This window comes from Belonocnema kinseyi, chromosome 4 (assembly GCF_010883055.1).
Source record: "Belonocnema kinseyi isolate 2016_QV_RU_SX_M_011 chromosome 4, B_treatae_v1, whole genome shotgun sequence".
In the NCBI taxonomy this organism is placed as follows: Eukaryota; Metazoa; Arthropoda; class Insecta; order Hymenoptera; family Cynipidae; genus Belonocnema; species Belonocnema kinseyi.
The window spans coordinates 144,395,900-144,415,916 of NC_046660.1; the positions used below are offsets into that span (position 1 = coordinate 144,395,900).

General features: G+C 31.7%; 1 long non-coding RNA gene across 1 annotated transcript; it reads left to right on the forward strand.

Annotated features, from left to right (window-relative positions):
- The first annotated feature begins 13,273 nt into the window (after positions 1–13,273).
- LOC117172126 lies at positions 13,274–19,054 on the forward strand. The gene is made up of 4 exons (XR_004466968.1): positions 13,274–13,452; positions 16,733–16,903; positions 17,336–17,402; positions 18,952–19,054. It is a non-coding gene; the product is annotated as an uncharacterized LOC117172126 (long non-coding RNA).
- The last annotated feature ends 963 nt before the right edge of the window (positions 19,055–20,017 follow it).

Sequence of the window (20,017 nt, forward strand, 5' to 3'; positions counted from 1 at the left end):
AGCATTGAGAATAGACAGAGAGAGGTTGACGAACAGAGATCTAGAGAAATAAAACAGTTGGAAGAGCGGGTATCCAGTCTAGAAATTAGGAATGAGCATATGAGGGAAAACAAAAAATGAGGAAACAGTTCATGGGAATGAAAAGAACGTCCGAAGTGAGAATGAAAGATTGAAGAAAAGACTCAGTGAGATCGAAAGAAGATTAGAAGGGGAAGTAAGGGCAAAGAGGAAAAATAACATAGTAGTGAAGAAATTAAAAAGTGGAGAGTGAAACAGGAGAAGTGGAAATAACAAATCTTTTTCGAGGTATTAGAGTGCAGGTAAGGGTAGAAGGAGTCCAGAGAATAGGAGGGACAAAGGAAGGAAATGAAGGAATGTTTCTAGTAAAAGTGGGGAGTGAGGTGGAGAAAAAGAAAATTATGGAAAGAAAATATTATTGAGAGGAAGAAGGGAAAGAATTGAAGAAGATCTGACATGGACGGAGAGGAAAAGGAGATGGCAAATAGAGCAGAGGGCTTGGGTAGAAAGGATAAAGGGCCATATGGTATGGATAGGGAGAGACAGGTTATGGATAAATGGGGAGGAATGGTGCTGGGATGAAGAATTAGAAGAATTAAGGAAAAAAGGAAAAAGTCTTGAGAAAGGTAGGGGGAAGGGAGACGAAAAAGAGTCTAGAAATAAATCAGAAGGGTTTGAGGCAGAATAAGGAAACGAGCTGCAGGTGAGGAAAATAATTGAATGTGCGAGTAAAGTAATGGGCCAAGTATGGGGTATAGGAAAGAGAAGGTTCAAGAACGATTGGAGAATGAGGGTCTGGTTGTTTTATGCGTTGGTGTGGGCGGTGTTGTGTTATGGTGTGGAGATCTGGGGATGGAAGGAACATAGGAAAGTAGAGAATATGCATAAGCGATTCCTGAGGTGGGTAATGGGGGTTAGCTGGAGTTGCCCAGGACATATGTTAAAAGAAGAGTTAGGAAGAGAAAATATGGTTACTAGACAAATTAAGAGAGCATGGAGGTTTGAAGAGAAACTAAAAAGGGGAGAGGGGAGTAAAATTGCACAAGCATGTTTCGGTGAAATTCGGAACTGTGAAGCGAGAGGTAATGTGGGAAATTCAAAATGGGAGGTAGAAAGGAGAAAAATGAGAAGGGTGTGTAATATTCGAGAAGGGGTTATAGAGTGACAGGATATAGAGCTAGAGCTATTGGTTAAACAAGGAGAAGAGAGATGGACAAAGATTATAGATTCGAGGTACAATAGATGGTATATGATGCTCAAAGGGTTGACGGAACCAGAATATCTGCAAAAAATAAAAAAGGAAGAAAAATGGAGTAGGGTTGTACGGTTCAGAATGGGAGAAGGAGTGAGAGCATGCAGATATTGGATGAATGAAGAGGAGAATTTATGCAGAGTATGTGGATACGAAATGGAGTCATGGGCACATGTATTAGAGAGATGTACAGGAGAGGAAGAGGGACAGTTGAGTGTGGATGATTGTGTAAGATGGATCTTGGATGGTAGTGGACAGGGAGTGATGTGGATGAAGAAATTGGATGAAGTAAGGGAAAGCAAGGGAGTAGGGAAGAGCCAAACGGGTGATGCTGAAAAGGGACAGTAAAAAACGGAAATTGTTTTCAATATCGTGGAAAATGCATTTTTTTAGGGTAAGAGGAAACGGAAGCCCTGGAAGCTCGCTCATTTTAGGAATTAATATCACTACTGTTACTATTGTTTATCCTACGTAATTCGAAAGAGTAGAATATAAGTAGTAGTTAAGTTAGACTAAGGATGGAATTGTAAATATATGTACACGAAGCGGAGGCCCTCAAACCCGTAAAAGGGAGGGATTAAATACATACATACATACAGTTGAAAATTCTTATTTTATAGTAGAAAATTATCATTCTTGTTTGAAAATTCATCCATTTTGGTAAAAAAATTCATTCTTTTGGTTGATTATTTAACACTTTTATTGAAAATTCGATTCTTTTTGGTTGCAAAAACATTTTTTAATACTTAAATTTTAACTGTATCATTTTTGATTTAAAACTGATCTTTTCTAGTTGAAAATTTATATATTTTTTCTTTAAATATTGAACTATTTTGTTACATTTTTTTGCTTAAAAATGGACTGCTTTCAGTCATTAAAAGTTCATTTTTTTTATTTATTAAATTATTCTTCGTGTTTCAAAAATTATCTGTTTTGGTTAAAAATAATTTATTTTGTCTTTTTGAAAATTATAAGATTTTGTTAAAAATGAATTTTTTGAATTAAAAAATTAAACTGTATCATTATCGGTTAAAAATGTATTTTTTTAATTAAAAAATTTGTTTTTTTTCTAAGAAAATCGATCTTTCTCAGTCAAAAATTTATCTTTTTTTGGTAAAAATTTATTCTTCTTTTTTACAGTTCATCTATTTTAATTAAGAATTCATTTCGTTCGTTAAAAATCCACCTTTTTAGTAAAAATTCTTTTCTGTTGATATGATATGATTTGTTTAGATAAAGATTAAACATTCCATTTTCCGTTAAAAATGTATCATTTTAGTAAAAAAATCAATTATATGGTGAACATATTTTCTACTTCGTTAAATTTAGGAGCGAAGCGTCGTTCGCCCTTTTCTCTTCTCGAGCCAAAGTGTCTCGGAAGGCAGATCAACCTCTTCGCTCCGCAGTCTTCGAGTAGAGTGACTTAACTTGGTGTCACGAGGTCGGTTGTGGGAAGAAGAGAAGTGACTCGAGGAGTCTCCTATCTGAATGGTTGAGCAACTTTTGGCCAGCTGTGGTGTTCGACTCTGTTTACGCGAAGGAAAGGGAAACAGGGTGAACCTCGAAGCCTTGCTGCAATGCGCAACGCGAAACTCAAAGGCGCGCTTCTTGGTTGCCGAGAGAATTCGCAGCGAGACTGGACGCTACTCAAATCCCCTGCATGAAGAAGCTCGCCGCGAGCTTCGCGAGCCTTGCCGAGAACAGGCTTAGCCAGGGGCGTAGTTTGGGCTCCCGAAACTAAATTTTTTCATTATTCAATCGCCTTTTCCCCCACTCTTTGCCTATACATAAATCCGAAGCCCCCGTCGGAAAAAAATCGAAGACCCTCCCGAAAAAAGCCTAGCTATGTCACTGGCCGAGAAAATTCCACAATAATTTTTTTAAACATTTTATTCCAAGTTACCAGTATCTTTGTACTGACATGAAGTAATGAAGAACATCCATCATTAAACAAAATTGAATAATTTTCTAATAAATCCTTTCATTTTTAAATAATATATCCTTCACTTCTGAACAAGAATTTGAACTTTGTACCAAATTAGTTTAATTTCAAACCAAAAATATGAATTACAAACACAACAGTGAATCAAAATTTAATAAATTTAAATTAGAATAAAATCCATATTAAAAATCTTATTTAACGTCCAATAATCAAATTGATGCAAATTCCTGTTTAAAAAATTAAAAAACAAGAATCCAAGGACCAAATTTGGACAGCAACGAACAAACAAAAAAATCCTATTATAATCTGAAAAAAACAAAAAAAAAAACAAAAAAATTTCAGACAAAAATAAAAAAGAGGAAAGAAAAATGAGAAGGCAGCCAACCACGTCCCCTTCCTTCTCTTTTTCTTCCTTTGAATGTTATTTTATTGTTATTTGATGATAATAAAAATAAAAAAGAGGAAAGAAAGAAAAAAAAGGAAAGGGATGTGGTTGTCTACAAATGTTTTCAAACAGTTACCTGCCCTTAAATATCACCTTTTATTCAAATTTACCTTGTTAAAGTTTGATTGTCGATATTTAACAAAATGAAAACGTCCCAAATCCTCTCTTCTAACCCCACGAATTATGGAGTCGGTGGGATTGTTCAGCAAGACCCCTAAAAACCACCCGGTAACAAGCGTTGAATTCAGAAAAATTAAGAATTTTTATTCCTATGAATACGCGATTTTTTCTCCGTCTAAGAATCCCCCGACGGGAACAGAAAAAGTGCAAATCCTATTCCTCCCAATCGACTTAGTAAAATTTAACGAAAGCATTTATTTAACCTATTTTTTATTATTAAATCTTTTTATAACTTATAAATTCGAAAAATATTCAAATTTATATTTATTTATATTTTAATAATTCATTTAAACGTTTTAAAAAATGCAACAAAGAAATCTATGCAAAAGTGTGAATTTAAATAATTTTAACTCTAGAGAGGCAGAGTTGAATTGGTGAGAATTAAAATTTCAGAGTTTACATTCCGCATGAAGGAATTAAAACAACTTATTACACATATTTTGTGAACTTATTAGAAGGAATTAAATAAAATCAAAATATGAACACTTCTGAGGAATAAAAAATATGTCTGTGAGGTGCGTTACTGGCACAATTAGAAGGAATTATATATAGTGAAAATACATTCTCTTTTGAAAACATACAAACATAAAAAATCCGCTTCTTTTATTCTATGAATGATGGATTCAATGAAAAGAGATAGATCGACAAAAAGTTTGTAACTAAAAGAGATCTACAAATTTCTCATGAATCACTTTTTTTATAGGATGAGTAGTTTTTGTTTTCTTTATGAAAAACAAAATTGAGAATCCAAATATGAAATTGTGTGCAAATGATACAAGCTACGAGAATAAATGAGACAACATTTATTTAACGAACAAGGATTTACAAATTGTTTACTAATAATTTATTTTTTGACATGAAGCGTTATTTTTCTTTAATCGTAAAAAAAAAGATTAAACATAAAGAATCTATGTATAAACATGCAACAAGAATCAGTATGTTTTAATTTCCATGCATATTATAGATTGTAATGATATCAATTCATTGAAATGTTACATGTTTTAGCTTAGCTAAGAAAATAATTTAATGCAAAATAAGAAACGAACATTAAAGTAATCACGATAAATACAATTTGCACTTTATTTTGGAATGTCTTAATAAGCAAATCCAGGCAGAGTTACATACAAATTTATTATATTTAATATAAAAGTGTTGAGAATAATGAAGAAAAGTTTTTTTTCGTGGACAAAATGGAGTTGGTTTTCACGAATAGAACAAAATATAAAAAAAGTAATTTTTCTCTTCTCTTCACCCGAGTTGAAATTTAGGCCCTACTTTGAAGCCGTATCTCCTATCTTCGTAGGGGCTGGAATCTGTAAAGTAGGTTCTAAATAAGCCGAAATCGGCCGTTTTTCCACATTTAGCGTCAAAGTATGGTCTGTATTTAAGATAAATTAGACCCTCTTTAAAAGCTGAAACTACTACAGTAGGACTTGCGGCATCAAATCATTCTCTCTATAATCTCACATCAATATGGATGAACATAGAGAAGTTTTGTTATTTATCAGAATAAAAAAAATAATATCAGTGATATAAATGTCAAGGATATTCGCAGTTATTTGTGTATACATATTGTTGATAGAATTTGTTAATTATGAGTCTCAAGCATAGTGCACTGAAAAATCCACAAGTACTAAAAAACGAACCTGAGATCGCACGCACTCACTGAGTATTTACTAACCGATTCAGCTACAACGGAACGCGTTAGAATGTCTTCTTTACAAAATAAATCATTAGCACTTGTCCAATTATTCAAGGTTCAAAATATTTTCAAACCGAAGACAATTAAATGAATGATTACTGATATCTGATTCGAGATCATGTATGAACTCAAACCAAGATGGCTGGCGTTCTTAGAGTGTAGTTGTGTCTTGCATGCGGTTAGAAACTATTTTTAGGTCATTTATTTATGCTACCAGTAGCAGGAACTGGCGGCTATGTTGTTTACTCTAATGAACCAAAAAATAAGATCAATTTGATCCCTTTTTGTTACTGTGTTGGTTCTATTTTTTACCTTTTTTAGAAGTACGAGGTGTGTTCAAAAAGTAAGGTGACTTCTCAATTTTCGCGGGCTACGTACATTCAAGTTTAAATTTTTTTGTTTTGTTGTGTTGGTACACTCTTCACGATCATATATGTTCACAGTTTTGACTATGGTCTTTATATTCTGTTTACTTTATATACTTTATAACTCAATACTATTTTTAAAAATTAAAGAAATAATAGGTATTCAAAGTATAGGGAAATCGAAATCTTCCATGATACTGGATTCGTTTTGAAAGACCATATTTTTTCATTGCCTAAACTCTAGCCTTTTTTAAGCCTTTTCCTGATCATATTGTCCTTACTACAATATTTTAAATAGAGTAAAAGGATAAAATGCTTATTTTTACAAAGGAAGTGCCCTTAAATAAGACTATTTGCGACTTTTTTCAGCAACAAAATACCAATAAAATTTTCTACTATTTGATAATGCACAAAAATAAACAATAAGTTCACCAGCGATAATTTGTGTGAAGCTTAGTTTGGGCACCAAAAAGCTGAAAGTTGGGCCTAATCAACCAATAAGAAGCAAGCTTTAAGGAGCACTTCTGCACAAACACTATGTTAACACTTGGGGCAAGTACAAGTGGTCGCTAAAGCTCACTCTTCATTGGTTGATTGAGCCCACCTTCGAAGCTTTTCTGTGGCCTAAACTAAGCTTTAAAGAACTTTTTTCTACATGACTTTTTTATTTTTTGTGCATTATCCCTTAGTAGATAGATAGATAAACGTTTATTTTTCGGCCTGCTGGCCTTAAAAAATGGACTTGATTACACTTAATTTTTCACAGAATTTTCTTACAGCTATCTGTTACTAATTACCATCCATCCACACCTTGTAACTCATCTGCTCGCTTCTATAACCTAACCTTCCTCGCTGCGCCTCACCTCGACTCGCACGCATGTCTCTCTTTCCTCGCTATGCCTCGCATTTCCAGCCTCTGTCTTCGCGGCTAACGCCTAATACTTAACTACTATTTACAATATTTACAGTTTTCTTACATGTACTTCCTATCCTATTTACAATCCTTCCTTCTCCATGCCTCTTCCTCCTTCCTTCTCTTCTTCTCCATCTTACCCAACGCCCCCTTCACCCGTGCTACTGCCCTTTCCTCCCCCCTTCCATGCAACAATACCTCCAGTCTTATCCCACTCCTTTCAACCTCTTCACATTCCTTCAACTAGTGCTCAACTTCTGCATCCCCGTTCCGGCACAATTCACGCAGTCTCTTCTCTCTAGAAAGCCTGAACCTATTATAATTCTTTATGCAACCGCATCTCATTTTTGCTATAAGTTCCTGACTTCCTTGCTCTCTTTTCTCACACAAATCTCCCTGGGCATAATCCGCACGTAGTTTCCGTTAAACCTTGACTCTCTTATTCTCTTTTCTCCTTCTGCCTTCTCTTTCTTCATGCCATTCTTTTGAACCAGCTCACATAGCTTCCTTCCTTCCTCGTGAATCCTTCTCACTTCATCCATCTGCAATCCATTCGTTCTAAAATACCTTTCTCTTTCCACCTCCATCCTTGCAGCACTACGTCTGTTCTCCTTCTCCCACCAACACTTCCTAACCAGCTTACTTCCCCCCTCTTCCAAAAATATCTCCTCATACTTACACGCTCGACTCCCTATTATAATCCATAAACTCGTTCTTCCTGTCTCCCTTCTGACACTATAGTTCTGTGTATTCCTTGCCAACCCCAGCGTCCACTTGACATACGTCTCCTGTATCCTTTTTATCTCCTCACTCACCTTCCACCCCCCCCCCTACTTCATAAATTAAGACACTCATCACTAGCGAATCAAACGATTTAATTCTCCTTACAAAATCATCTGCTTGCAACCTCTTGCCCAAACCCCACACCTGCCTCATCACCACATTTGCCCTTCTCACCCTCTCTTTCATATGACCATCCACGCCCCCATTCCTTCGAAATAGGAAGCCTAGATACGCAAACTCTTTCACCTCCTGCACCGTTTTTCCCTTCCACCTCCACTCCCCTCACCTATCTCTCTCAACTCCTTTCGTGAACACCCTAACCTTCGACTTGTCCGCATTTAACTCTTACCTATTTTTGTCCAAGTATCTTCTCAACCTTTTCATCATCTCCTTTAAACCCTCATCGCTCTTTGCTAGCAGCACTATGTTATCTGCATATGCGATTGACCATATCCTGACTCCCCCTACCACTCCGGCCGCTAGCTGACTTTTCATATCCACGTTCAAAATTGCAAAAAGCGTTGGGCTAAGCGGGTACCCTCACTTCAACCCCCTTCCATCCAGAATCCCTCAGATATTCCCTCCCCTTCTCTGAACCCTATCTTTCGTCTCCTCGTATACATCTCTTACACTTTCTATCAGACCCCACTTCACTCCCCTCTCTTCCATTGCCTCCCAAAACCTCCCCCTATCCACCGAAGGGAAAGCGCCCTTTAGATCTACAAAAAACGTGTACACTTTGGCACCCTTTTTTGTTAGTCCCCTATCCACCTCGTGCTGCAAGACGTAAATATTTTCAATAGTACTCCTTCCCTCCCAAAGGCGTGCCTGCGTCTTCGGCAATAGTCCTTTCCCCCCAACATCCTTGCGCATCCTTTCTGACAACAACATCGCGTATATCTTGTACGCAGTATTCATTAGCGCAATTCCTCTATAATTTTCCTGCCTTTCCTTATCCCCTTTCTTATACAGTGATACGATCAACCCCTCCCTCCACCCTTTTGAAAATCCCTCCACGTCCATACTTTTTTCACTACCCTCTTCAGCCTGTGCCTCACCTCTTGTAGACCAAACAGCCACGCTTCGTTTTCTTATTCGTCCAGCCCGGCTGCCTTCTATTTTTCAACTTCCTTATCTGCTCCTCAATCGCCTTGCCATTCAGCTTCTCTCCGTCTACCTCATTCGTTCTAATAATCCCCTCATCTCTCTTGCGTGTATCTGACCCCTGAAATGAATCTTAAAAAAATTTCATCCAATCGTCGCTCCCTATCTTCTCACGTATCCCCATCCTACGTTTCCTAAACCTATTAATTATTTTTCACACGTCCTCTTCTGTCGTAACACTTTTCAACTACTATTCCATCTCTTTTTTCTTTTTCTGCTTTATCTTCTTACACATCGCCCTAAACTCCTTCCTCATTTATACGTACTCCTCCCTTTTCGCGGTTTCTTCCTTCCACTTCCTGTACTTCTTTTTCAACTTTCTCTTTATTATTTTACATTCCCTACCCCACCACGGCTTTACTATTCCTTTCTTCTTCTTTTTAAATACCTTCTTTTGCACACAACCTTTCACTCTCTCTTTTAAATCCTCCCATATCTCGTCCACAGACTCCCACTCAGAGCTTACGCTGTCCAACTACTTCTGATACTTCTCTATCGTCTCTCTCGTTCATGCGAATTTCTCTATCTCCTTCCACCCTTGCATATTCATAATCACATATTCTATCATCGATACACCCATCTTACTCACATACGTGTATTCTCCGTCTTCGTCCCCTTTTACCATACCATTTGCCACAGATCAGCATCTATCCTCCATCCAGTTTCTTAGAATCTCCCCCTATTTATTCATGATCTTATCCTTCAATTTTTTGAAGCGCCCCCCTTCCCGGCTATCATAAAAAAACATTGAAAATGAGCAAATTCAGTTTCTCGAAAAACGACAAAAGTCGCAATAAAATTTTGTTTAAAGATATAAATTTTTTTAACGAGATAATGAAACTACGTCAGTTTTAATACAAGTGCATGTTATGAATTATAATAATATAAATTTATGGGAATGATATAGAATTTTAGGAAGAAACTCGAGTTCAAGCACGAGATGCACGTGATGAGCACGTGATGAGAATTGGAAAATTGGAATTGGAAGTTTTAAAGATGTTTTAGAACTTGTAAACATCTTTAAAAATAACGGAATTCTTTCGGTTTTTTTATTAATCTTGCAAACTAAAAAAATATTTTCTAAAAATATTTCAGATTCATTTTTGAGAATTTTTGAATTATTTTTAAATATTCGCTTTAAATTCGGTTTTTTCAAATAAGAAGTTATTTTCAATTTTCCTAGGAATCTTAAGCATATGTTTTTTATTCTTTTCAAGGCTCATAATTTTGAAAAGCATGTAAATTTATTGTTCGAAATATAAAAAATCTATATTTTCTTGTAGATTAGGCCGTGGACTTTTTGCACCGAAATTTCTGCACGAATAGCTGTATTTGGTCGGCATACGTAGACACTTCGTATAAATTATCAAAAATCATATCAAATATTAATTTAATTTTTTATCTTGTCAGAACTTCTAAATATCTATTCACTTTATTCGAATTTTTTCTAGGAATGATAAGTGTTTAATATATATTATAAATGAAAATTCAACAATTTAACTATTATATTAAATTTGTTTAAATAGTACAATTAAAATCGTTACGTTTAAACCTTACTAGTTTTGCTTAGTTTAGAATGTTTCATTCATTATTACTGATTTCACATGAACAATTAAATATTTATAAATACTAAGCAGTTGTTATATTCTTCATTTAAAACTTTGAAATTTTATATGTTCAAATTTCAGACTATATTCCTATTTTAAATGTAATAAAAGTCTTTAAGTATCGCTTGTTAATCCTTAATGAAGTGTTCAATTTTAAAATTAATTAAAATTTATATTCACATTTTAATAAACTGGAAAGGTTTTTCATAAAAAATTATAATTTAATTATAATACAGTTTTGAAAAATTAAAAAATAATAATCAGTAACGTTTGAAATGCAGTTTTGAAAAATAAAAAAATAATAATTAGTAACGTTTGATATCGATAATTATCGATTTCAAACGTTACTGATTATTATTTTTTAATTTTTCAAAACTGCATTATAAAATTCTTCCAATGTATAGTGTATACTTTAAAATGTTCGAATGACGCATTGTAAACTGATTGATGTCATAATTGAAAAAGATCCAAATTCAACTAGAATTATTTAAGAAACGGTTAAATTAATCAAAATTATTCTGATTATTTCAAAAAAGGTTAAATCAAACTTTGAGGTTTATTTCTAAATATTTGTAAAATTCTTGGTCAAAAAAATGAATCTACTATATTTCCCGGTCTCATAACGTTCCTGGTCATTTACCGGTTAGCGGTTCCACCCTGGAAGCAAGTTATAGACTGCATATTTCAAGTGAATTAAAAAAGCTTAAAAAGAATACTAAAGATTAGAAGAGAATTCAAAAAAAATTAAGAGAATTCTGCAAAATGAAAACACTTGAAAAAATGTTAAATAATTCACAGAGTATTCAAAATATTTTCAAAAAACTTGAAAATAATTTGCAAATAGTTTTTTAAAAATTCATGTTTTAATAAGAATTCATAAAACTAAAAATAAATTAAGTTATGTCCTGAATATTTCAAAAGAATTCCAAAATCTCTAAAATAATTTTAAAGATTACGAGCGAATTCTAAGATATGGATTAAATTCTGCAGAATTCAAAAGAGTTAATTGAATTGAAAATAATTCAATTAAAGAGAAATAATATAATAAAAATATAATAAAATAATTCAATTAAAAAGACTTGAAGAGGTCAAAAAAAAATCCAGCGTATTAAGCCAATAAATACCTTCTTTTGTAATTTTCAAACATTTTTATTTAACATTTTTAACTGACTGTTAATTTGACTAGTATTGCTAACTAAAGTAAAAAATAATAGTTTGGAGTAGGCCAAAATAAAATCAAATTTTAAAGTAATGTAAACAGTTATACAAAATCCGAATACATTTAATGGCCAAAATATCCTTGAGCCCTTTAGCAGAAAAATTTACAAGAAAATTTTTGTTTAAATTCCAGATATTGACAAATTTTTAAGAACAAAACTTTTCAAATCAAGAAGTTTCCAACTTTTGAAATTTCTGTCATTACTGACTGAAAAATGTTTAGTATGTAAATGAAATAAAAATAATATTTCTCATTGACGAATTTCTTAAACTGTTGAGTAGTCAGAATTTTCAATTTTTAAAACTTGGTTGCCTTCAACTTTGTATCGTCAAAAAGTTCTTTTAATATTTTTCAGTCTTCAAAAACGTTTTGAAAAAACTTTTTGAAATTCCAAATTTGAACATTTTATTTTCTATTTGACATTTTGCAAATTACAAAAATTAATATAAGCAGAAAATTCTATTTGATGAGAAAAAGTAATTCAAATTAAAATTCTTTCTTCCATTGGATAGGTAACAAAATATTTGAAATATATTAGTACCATTTTCCTAAACTGTATCAACTTATAAGCAATTTATTTTTAAAAGTGGATTATGAAACATTTTTTACAACCAAGAAATGATTCTATACAAAAATGTTGAACCTGCTTAATATTGTTTGTAAATTATTGGCTAAAATTTCGATTATCAAAGGACCAAAATTGAAATCAAACACTATATAACGACCAAGTAACAAATCCAAAAAGAGCAATTGAAATTTATTAAAATTTTAGGAGCAAGTGTGAAGTTGGCATCTGAATTTAAAAAGCCCATTACTTTATAAATCTTGACTATCAAAAGACAAATATTGTGCCAGCTTCACGGCCATGATTTCTCTCTGTTCATTTTATTTCAATAACCTATAAATGTATTTATCTTTTCCATTTTATTAAAATTCCACGATATGAAAAAATACCTTAATCGTTATCATTAGTTTATATAATGAAAATCATAACCTTAATGATTATGATATAACCTTCATAGTCGCACCAGATAACACAAGCGTCTTTAAAATTTAATTTGTTAAACATATACTTTGAATCTATTATGAAGGTCCATGTTAAAATGTTTGCATCACAAGTTTTAAATTCTGTAACAAACAATAATGTAAAAAACACTACACAAGCAACGTTTCGCCTGTCAAAATCGGTCAGAATGTCGACTGGGCCAGCTTCATATAAAACGGACTTCAGAAAAGCTCCTTCGAATTTTCCTTAATGAGCCAAAAATTTCCTGCTAAAGCCAGGGCAGCCAAACCTTAGTAAAATAAAAAAACGTTAGAACGAAAGAGTACCTTTATAATAGTCCTTTATTAAGGATTGAACAGTCAGTAGGACTTGTAAAAGTTGTTTGGAAAGTATTGGAAAGTATTTTCCAATTCTGAGCAAAACAGCAATGCAAAGTTACCCTGACATGTGTGAATTTCTGATTTGCAAATAAGAAAGTTAACTTTGGCAACCCTGATTTTCGACCTCCTTTCTGTTGAAGAGCTGCAGAGTTTTCAAATTTTGCTACATTTTCCAAATTCGTGTCTTTTGCGCAACCAAAAGATGCGCCGTCGCATGGCAACCATGTAGTGTAAATAAGTGATCGGTAACACTTGAGATTTCATTTATGAAACTGACGCTAAGCGAATTTCGATTTTTAATTCTTTTTTTATGGTGCAAAAATGTGTCCAACCAAAAAGCTTGCTGTCAAATGGCACGTGGTGATTTCTGAAGGCCAGTCCTCTGTGGCCCCAGACAACTGGATAATTTGGGAAACGTGGGAACTTTTCCATCCACAAAAAAAAACCAGGCTTCTCGAATATATCTGAGGCCGACGGTACGTGTTTATATCATATATTTTTAATTATTTTGTTCAGTTATATGTGTTGAAATTGTAACGTGACAAATCACAAGGGGAATTGTGATGTAAAGATCTTTTGAAAAAAGGTGAAAATTTCAGTCCAAAAATGAAAAAAAACGTATTTATGTCAGCTGTGCAAAAAGTTCAAAAAGATTGCATTTTTTACGAAAAGATTAATTTTAGTGCAATTTGTCATTATGGGTCATTATTTTGCTATCATAGCACAACCCAGTACAAGTTTCTGATTTTCCAAATTCGCATTTTTAAAAATTATTACGCGATTCGTCATCAGGGACAATTATTGCACTAACCTGGCGAAATTAAGGATAATTTTCGGATTTTCGAAATTCGTATTTTAAAACATTCATAATCAACAATGTATTCCACTTCTAAAAAGATTACATTATTTTGAAAAAAAATCATTTGAGTGCGATCCGCCATCTGAGATAATTGTTGTGCGAGTATAGCGAAATCCAGAATAATTTTTAGATGTTCGAAATTCTTATTTTTTAAATTTTAGGATCAAAATTTTATTCCGAGCCCCAAAAGATGTTATTATTTTGTAAAATAATAATTTAAGTGCTATTCGCCATCTGAGATAATTTATTAGCTAGCCTAGCAAAACTCAGCATATTTTTCAGATTGTCGAATTTCTTATTTTTGATAATTTTGTGCAAAAATTTAATCCAAATCCCAAAAGATTTTGTTATTTCGGAAAATAATAATTTCAGTGCAACTGGCCACCAGAGATAATTATTGTGCTAGCCTAGCAAAACCCAGGGTAAGTTTCAGATTTTCGAAATTCGTATTTTTTGAAATTATAGGAATAAAAAATTTTCCCAGTCTGAAAAGATTGCATTATTTTGGAAAATAATAAATTGAGTGCGATTCGCCATTAGAGATGATTATTTTGCTAGCCTAGCAAAACAAATGATAATTTTCAGATTTTCGAAACTCGTATTTTTTAAAATTTAGAATCAAAAATTTATTCCAAGTCTGAGAAGATTACATTATTTAAAAAAATAATAATTTAAGTGCCATTCGGCATTAGAGATCATTGTTTTGCTAGCCTAGCAAAACCCAGAATAAGTTTCAGATTTTCAAAATTCGCATTTAAAAAATTATAGTAATAAGATTTTTTCCCAGTCTGGAAAGATTGAATTATTTTGGCAAATAATAAATTGAGTGCGATTCGCCATTACAGATGATTATTTTCCTAGCCAAGCAAAACCCAGGATAAGTTTCAGATATTCGAAATTCGTATTTTTTTAAAATTTTTGATCAAAAAATTTATTCCAAATCTGCAAAGATTGCATAATTTTTGAAAATGATAATTTCAGTGCAATTCGCCATTAGAGATAATTATTTTGCTTGCCTAAAAAACCCTGAGATAAGGTTCAGAGTTTCAAAATTCGTATTTTTAAGATGATAGGATCAAACATTTTTCCAAGTCTGAAAAGATTTCATTATTTTGGAAAATAATAAATAGAGTGCGATTCGCCATTAGAGATAATTATTTTGCTAGCTTAGCAAAACCCAGGATAAGTTTCAGATTTTCGAAATTCGTATTATTTTAAATTTAGATTTAAAAATTTTATTACAAATCTGAAAAGATTGCATTTTTTTGGAAACTAATCAATTTAGTGCAATTCGCCATTAGTGATAATTATTTTGCTAGCCTAGCAAAACCCAGGATACGTTTCAGATTTCAGAAATTCGTATTTTTAAAAATTTAGATTAAAAACCTTATTCCAAGTCTGAAAAGATTGCATTATTTTGGAAAATAATCAATTGAGTGCCAATGCCATTAGTGATAATTATTTTGCTAGCCTAGCAAAACACAGGATTAGTTTCAGATTTTCAAAATTCGTACTTTAAAAATTATAGGAATCAAAATTTTTCCCAGTCTGAAAAGATTGCTTTATTTTGGAAAATAATAAATTGAGTGCGATTCGCCATTAGAGATGATTATTTTGGTATCCTAGCAAAACACATGATAATTTTCAGATTTTCGAAATTCGTATTTTAAAAATTATAGGAATAAAAATTTTTCCCAGTCTGGAAAGATTGCATTATTTTGCCAGCCTAGCAAAACCCAGGATAAGTTTCAGATTTTCGAAATTTGTATTTTTTTAAATTTTTGATAAAAAAATTTATTCCAAATCTGCAAAGATTGCATTATTTTTGAAAATAATAATTTCAGTGCAATTCGCCATTAGAGATAATTATTTTGCAAGCCTCGAAAACCCCAAGATAAGGTTCAGAGTTTCAAAATTCATATTTTTAAGATGATAGGATCAAACATTTTTCCAAGTCTGAAAAGATTGCATTATTATGGAAAATAATAAATTGAGTACGATTCGCTATTAGAGATAATTATTTTGCTAACTTAGCAAAACTCAGGATAAGTTTCAGATTTTTGAAATTCGTATTTTTAAAAATTTAGAATCAAAAATTTATTCCAAGTCAGATAAGATTACATTATTTATCAAATAATAATTTTAGTGCAATTCGCCATTAGAGATAATTATTTTGCTGGCCTAGCAAAACCTAGAATACCTTTCAGAGTTTAGAAATTCGTAGTTTTTAAAATTTAGATTAAAAAATGTATTCCAAGCCTGAAAAGATTGCATTATTTTGGAAAATAATCAATGGGGTGCCAATGCCATTAGTGACAATTATTTTGCTACCCTAGCAAAATCCAGGATAAGTTTCAGATTTTGGAAATTCGTATTTTTTAAATTTTAGATTTAAAAATGTATTCCAAATCTGCGAAAATTGCATAATTTTTGAAAATAATAATTTCAGTGCAATTTCCCATTACAGAACAGTATTTTGCTAGCCTAGAAAAACCCAAGATAAGGTTCAGAGTTTCAAAATTCGTATTTTTAAAATTATAGGATCAAAAATTTTTCCAAGTCTGAAAAGATTGCACTATTTTGGAAAATAATAGATGGGGTGCGATTCGCCATTAGAGATACTTATTTTGCTAGCCTAGGAAAACCCCAGGATAAGTTTCAGATTTTCGAAATTCGTATTTTTAAAAATTTAGAATCAAAAATTTATTCCAAGTCTGAAAAGATTGCATTATTTGGGAAATAATCAATTGAGTGCGATTCGCCATTAGAGGTAATTATTATGCTAGCCTAGCAAAACCCAGAATGAGTTTCAGATTTTCGAAAAATGTATTTTTCAATTTTTAGTAAAAAATGTATCCCAATTCATTAAGAAAATAATTTCGCGTTTAATTTTGTAGGTATTTATGATGAAGCTCTTAAAGCTGAGATACAGAGCTGAGATTTCTCCGCGAACGATGAAGCATACAAAACATTGATGCCACAGGTTAATCCTTGCATAACAAGAAAAATTAAAAAGACTATTCAGTTGCCGCCTTTGTCTACCAGTTTGGCAACTGCTAAGCCAAAAAGTAAGTAAACATTTTTTTGCATGTCCGTCAGATTAAAAGGTTTTATTTTTACCGTAAATAATATGAAAGGTAAATAGTTTTAAAATTTGTATTTAATTAGGGTGAACGATTATACTTTAATTGTCTATTTCGAGAGATCAAATTTGTTAACAATATTAATTAAATTCAGCTTATGAGGAAAAAAAATGAAAATCTTTCTACGAAATAAATTTTGTATGTTTTAGATTCTGTGAGGATTATTTTGATCCACAAATAGTTCTATTTGAAATAAATTTAATTGTTTTTTGATCATTTATTGATAATTATTTGGATTCTATATTCACAGCAGAGTAAAAAATAATCTCAAACTTTACTACACTTGGTTTAATATTCACATAACATATTAGAAACTTAGTTGCCATTTTACTTAAAACTTTGCTTTTTTGTTTGCAGGCGAGAGGTTCCAACAAAAATGGAAGTTTCTTCAAACTCAAGAAATACTATACAAAGAATGAAAAAGGTACTACTCGTCTTTTAAATGTATATTGGGGGTGGCGATTTCCCCTGGAAAACCTTAAGAACCCTATGAATGACCTGGTATTTCTAAAATCGCGAAAAAAAAACTAAACATGTCATGGAATATAATTTTTAATAATTTTTTTCGTATGCACTTTTTAAATAATTTCGTATAAAATGTTCAATTTTTAACTCATTCAAATGTGATTTTTTAAATTGAAAACATAAAAATTTTTAATCCGCAGCAATTTTTGACTGTTTATTGAAACTCAACAATTATAAACAAAATATTAAAAACTATAAAATTTAAAAATGGATTTTCTCAAACAAAAAGCTTTGTACCTTCAAAGTTTCTTAAAGCTAAATTAAAAATTTGAACGTTACAATTTTAGTTGTTCTATTTAAATAAAAAGTTTTCTGCGTGAAACTGTTGAGTTTTAATATATAATTAACAGTTAAACAGTTGTACATTTGGCAAAATTAGGATAAGTTCAGGAGATACAGAGAAACACTTCAATATCCCTTCCCTTCTATAGCCATTCCGAGAATTGAAGCCGCGCAGTGTGTAGGTATAAGAGGAACTGCGTGGGGGTTGCAGGGTCTGTGGTTGTCACTCAGGCGAGGAGTCAAGCGTGAACAAACAAAAGCGGAGCGAGCTACAATTTATTAGTTCACGCTCAAGGTCAGCCTCAAAATCGGCGCTATAAAAGACTTTCAGGGATTTCAAAATTTTGACAAGATTCAATCCTAATTAAAATCTTGAAAATATTGATAAAATTTGTAAGCAGAATATCGATTTTTGCAGATTTTGAAATAAAATTTGAAGTTTTCAATAAAAAATTTTGAGATATTTAGGCATATTATTCCTATGGCGGAGTGTATAAAAAACTAAAATTCTAGCTCATTACTGTCCTGACTTTCATGTAAATCCTTGCGTTAAAAATTGCTGTTCGTCTCAAAGTCATATTTAAAAAAACTCAAGTCTTCCAAACGTTACATACTCGTATATGTCACTGTGGGCGGTATAGGGTTAAGATATTAAAAGAAATTTCTGAAGATTCTTGGGAAAATTGAAAGCAACTTTTTATTTTTAACAATTAATTTTAACAGAATGTTTAAAAAGATTTGAAAACAAAATTCCAAAAGTTACAATTATTGATTTAAACGAAATTCGAGTAAGTTTAAAAGTTATTTAGAAATTCTGAAATTAATAAAAAGTGTTGAAAAAGCTGAAATTATTTCGTATAATTCCTACCTTACCGACACTTTTTTAAATTCCGAACTTATTTTCACACGAAGCGCCACATCGAGTTAAAATGTTGGCAAAATGATTAAGAAGCACTAAGAAAGGTAATTATGGTCCTAAATTTTCATCATGATGAAAAAACAAAAAAAAAAGTAGGAATCTGGTCATGTGACCTACTAGTCACATGGTTTTAAAACCTCGCGGAAAATCAAAAAGGACTTTTTATTTCGAAAAATACATCTCAAGAGAAAACTTATAAAAAGATTGGTTGAATCGCATCAAATAAAAAAATTTCGTAATTAAATAGTTGTAGGTGCTTCTGAAGATGCAATGTGCCGTACAAAACCCAAGGATAGGAGGTCAAAGGAAAGACGTTCGAGGTCAAGGGAGAATACTCTAGAGCAGGGCTCACCAAAAGGCAGCCATTGGTTGCATTGGCTGCCAGTGGCAGTCAAAAGACTAGGTCAAACTGGCCCTAATATATCTTGTCGTTCGACTGGTTTCTAGAAAACTACTGGTTTCCAAAAATGAAATACAATTAGAAAAAAATATATCACCGTTTGATTTATTAATATAAAAATAAATATAAACGTTTTATTAAATAATATTTATATATTTCACACAATTGATACAATGTATAATGGTAAAATGTTTAGATGATATTGTTCAAATTTCTTTAATAAATATTTATTGAAATAAGCTATAGCTATAATATGACTATGTATCTATTAATACTTATTGATTAATAGGCAGTTACAAAATTAATAAGAAAAATTAATATAATGCTTGAATGGTGGAAGAATTAAGCAATTACTATATTTTATTGCAAGTTTTATAATCATTGCCGAAAATAAAAATATTTTTATATAAAAATGTGACATATTTCATTATTTTTTGAATGAAATAATAAGGATAAGAAAAATTTAAATGGATAATTGTCAAATTCTACAACTCAAATTCTAGTTTACTTGAACTGCAAAAATTCAATTTAAATAGAAGGTGAGCGTATTAAGATTAAAATAAATTTTTGTAATTAAAATATGAAGTATAGATTTCAGTGAAAAGTATTTTTTATTCTAAAGCAGATTTCTTTCTCTATACATATTTATTGTAAATGATTTTGGTCCTATTGCACGGGAACAATTTCAATTCATTTTTGTTCTCGTTAAATTTAATTTAATCAGTGAGTATAATTTTATGTAATACTATTGAAAAAGAATAATTATTCTTGTTATTATTGATTATAATTATTATCAGGAATAATTATCAAAATGAAATGAATGTTTCAATTAAAAGTGCTATCAAATATAATCACTAATCATAAATTTGAATAAATATTAAAATATCTACCTCCTCTTTAATTAAATTTTAAT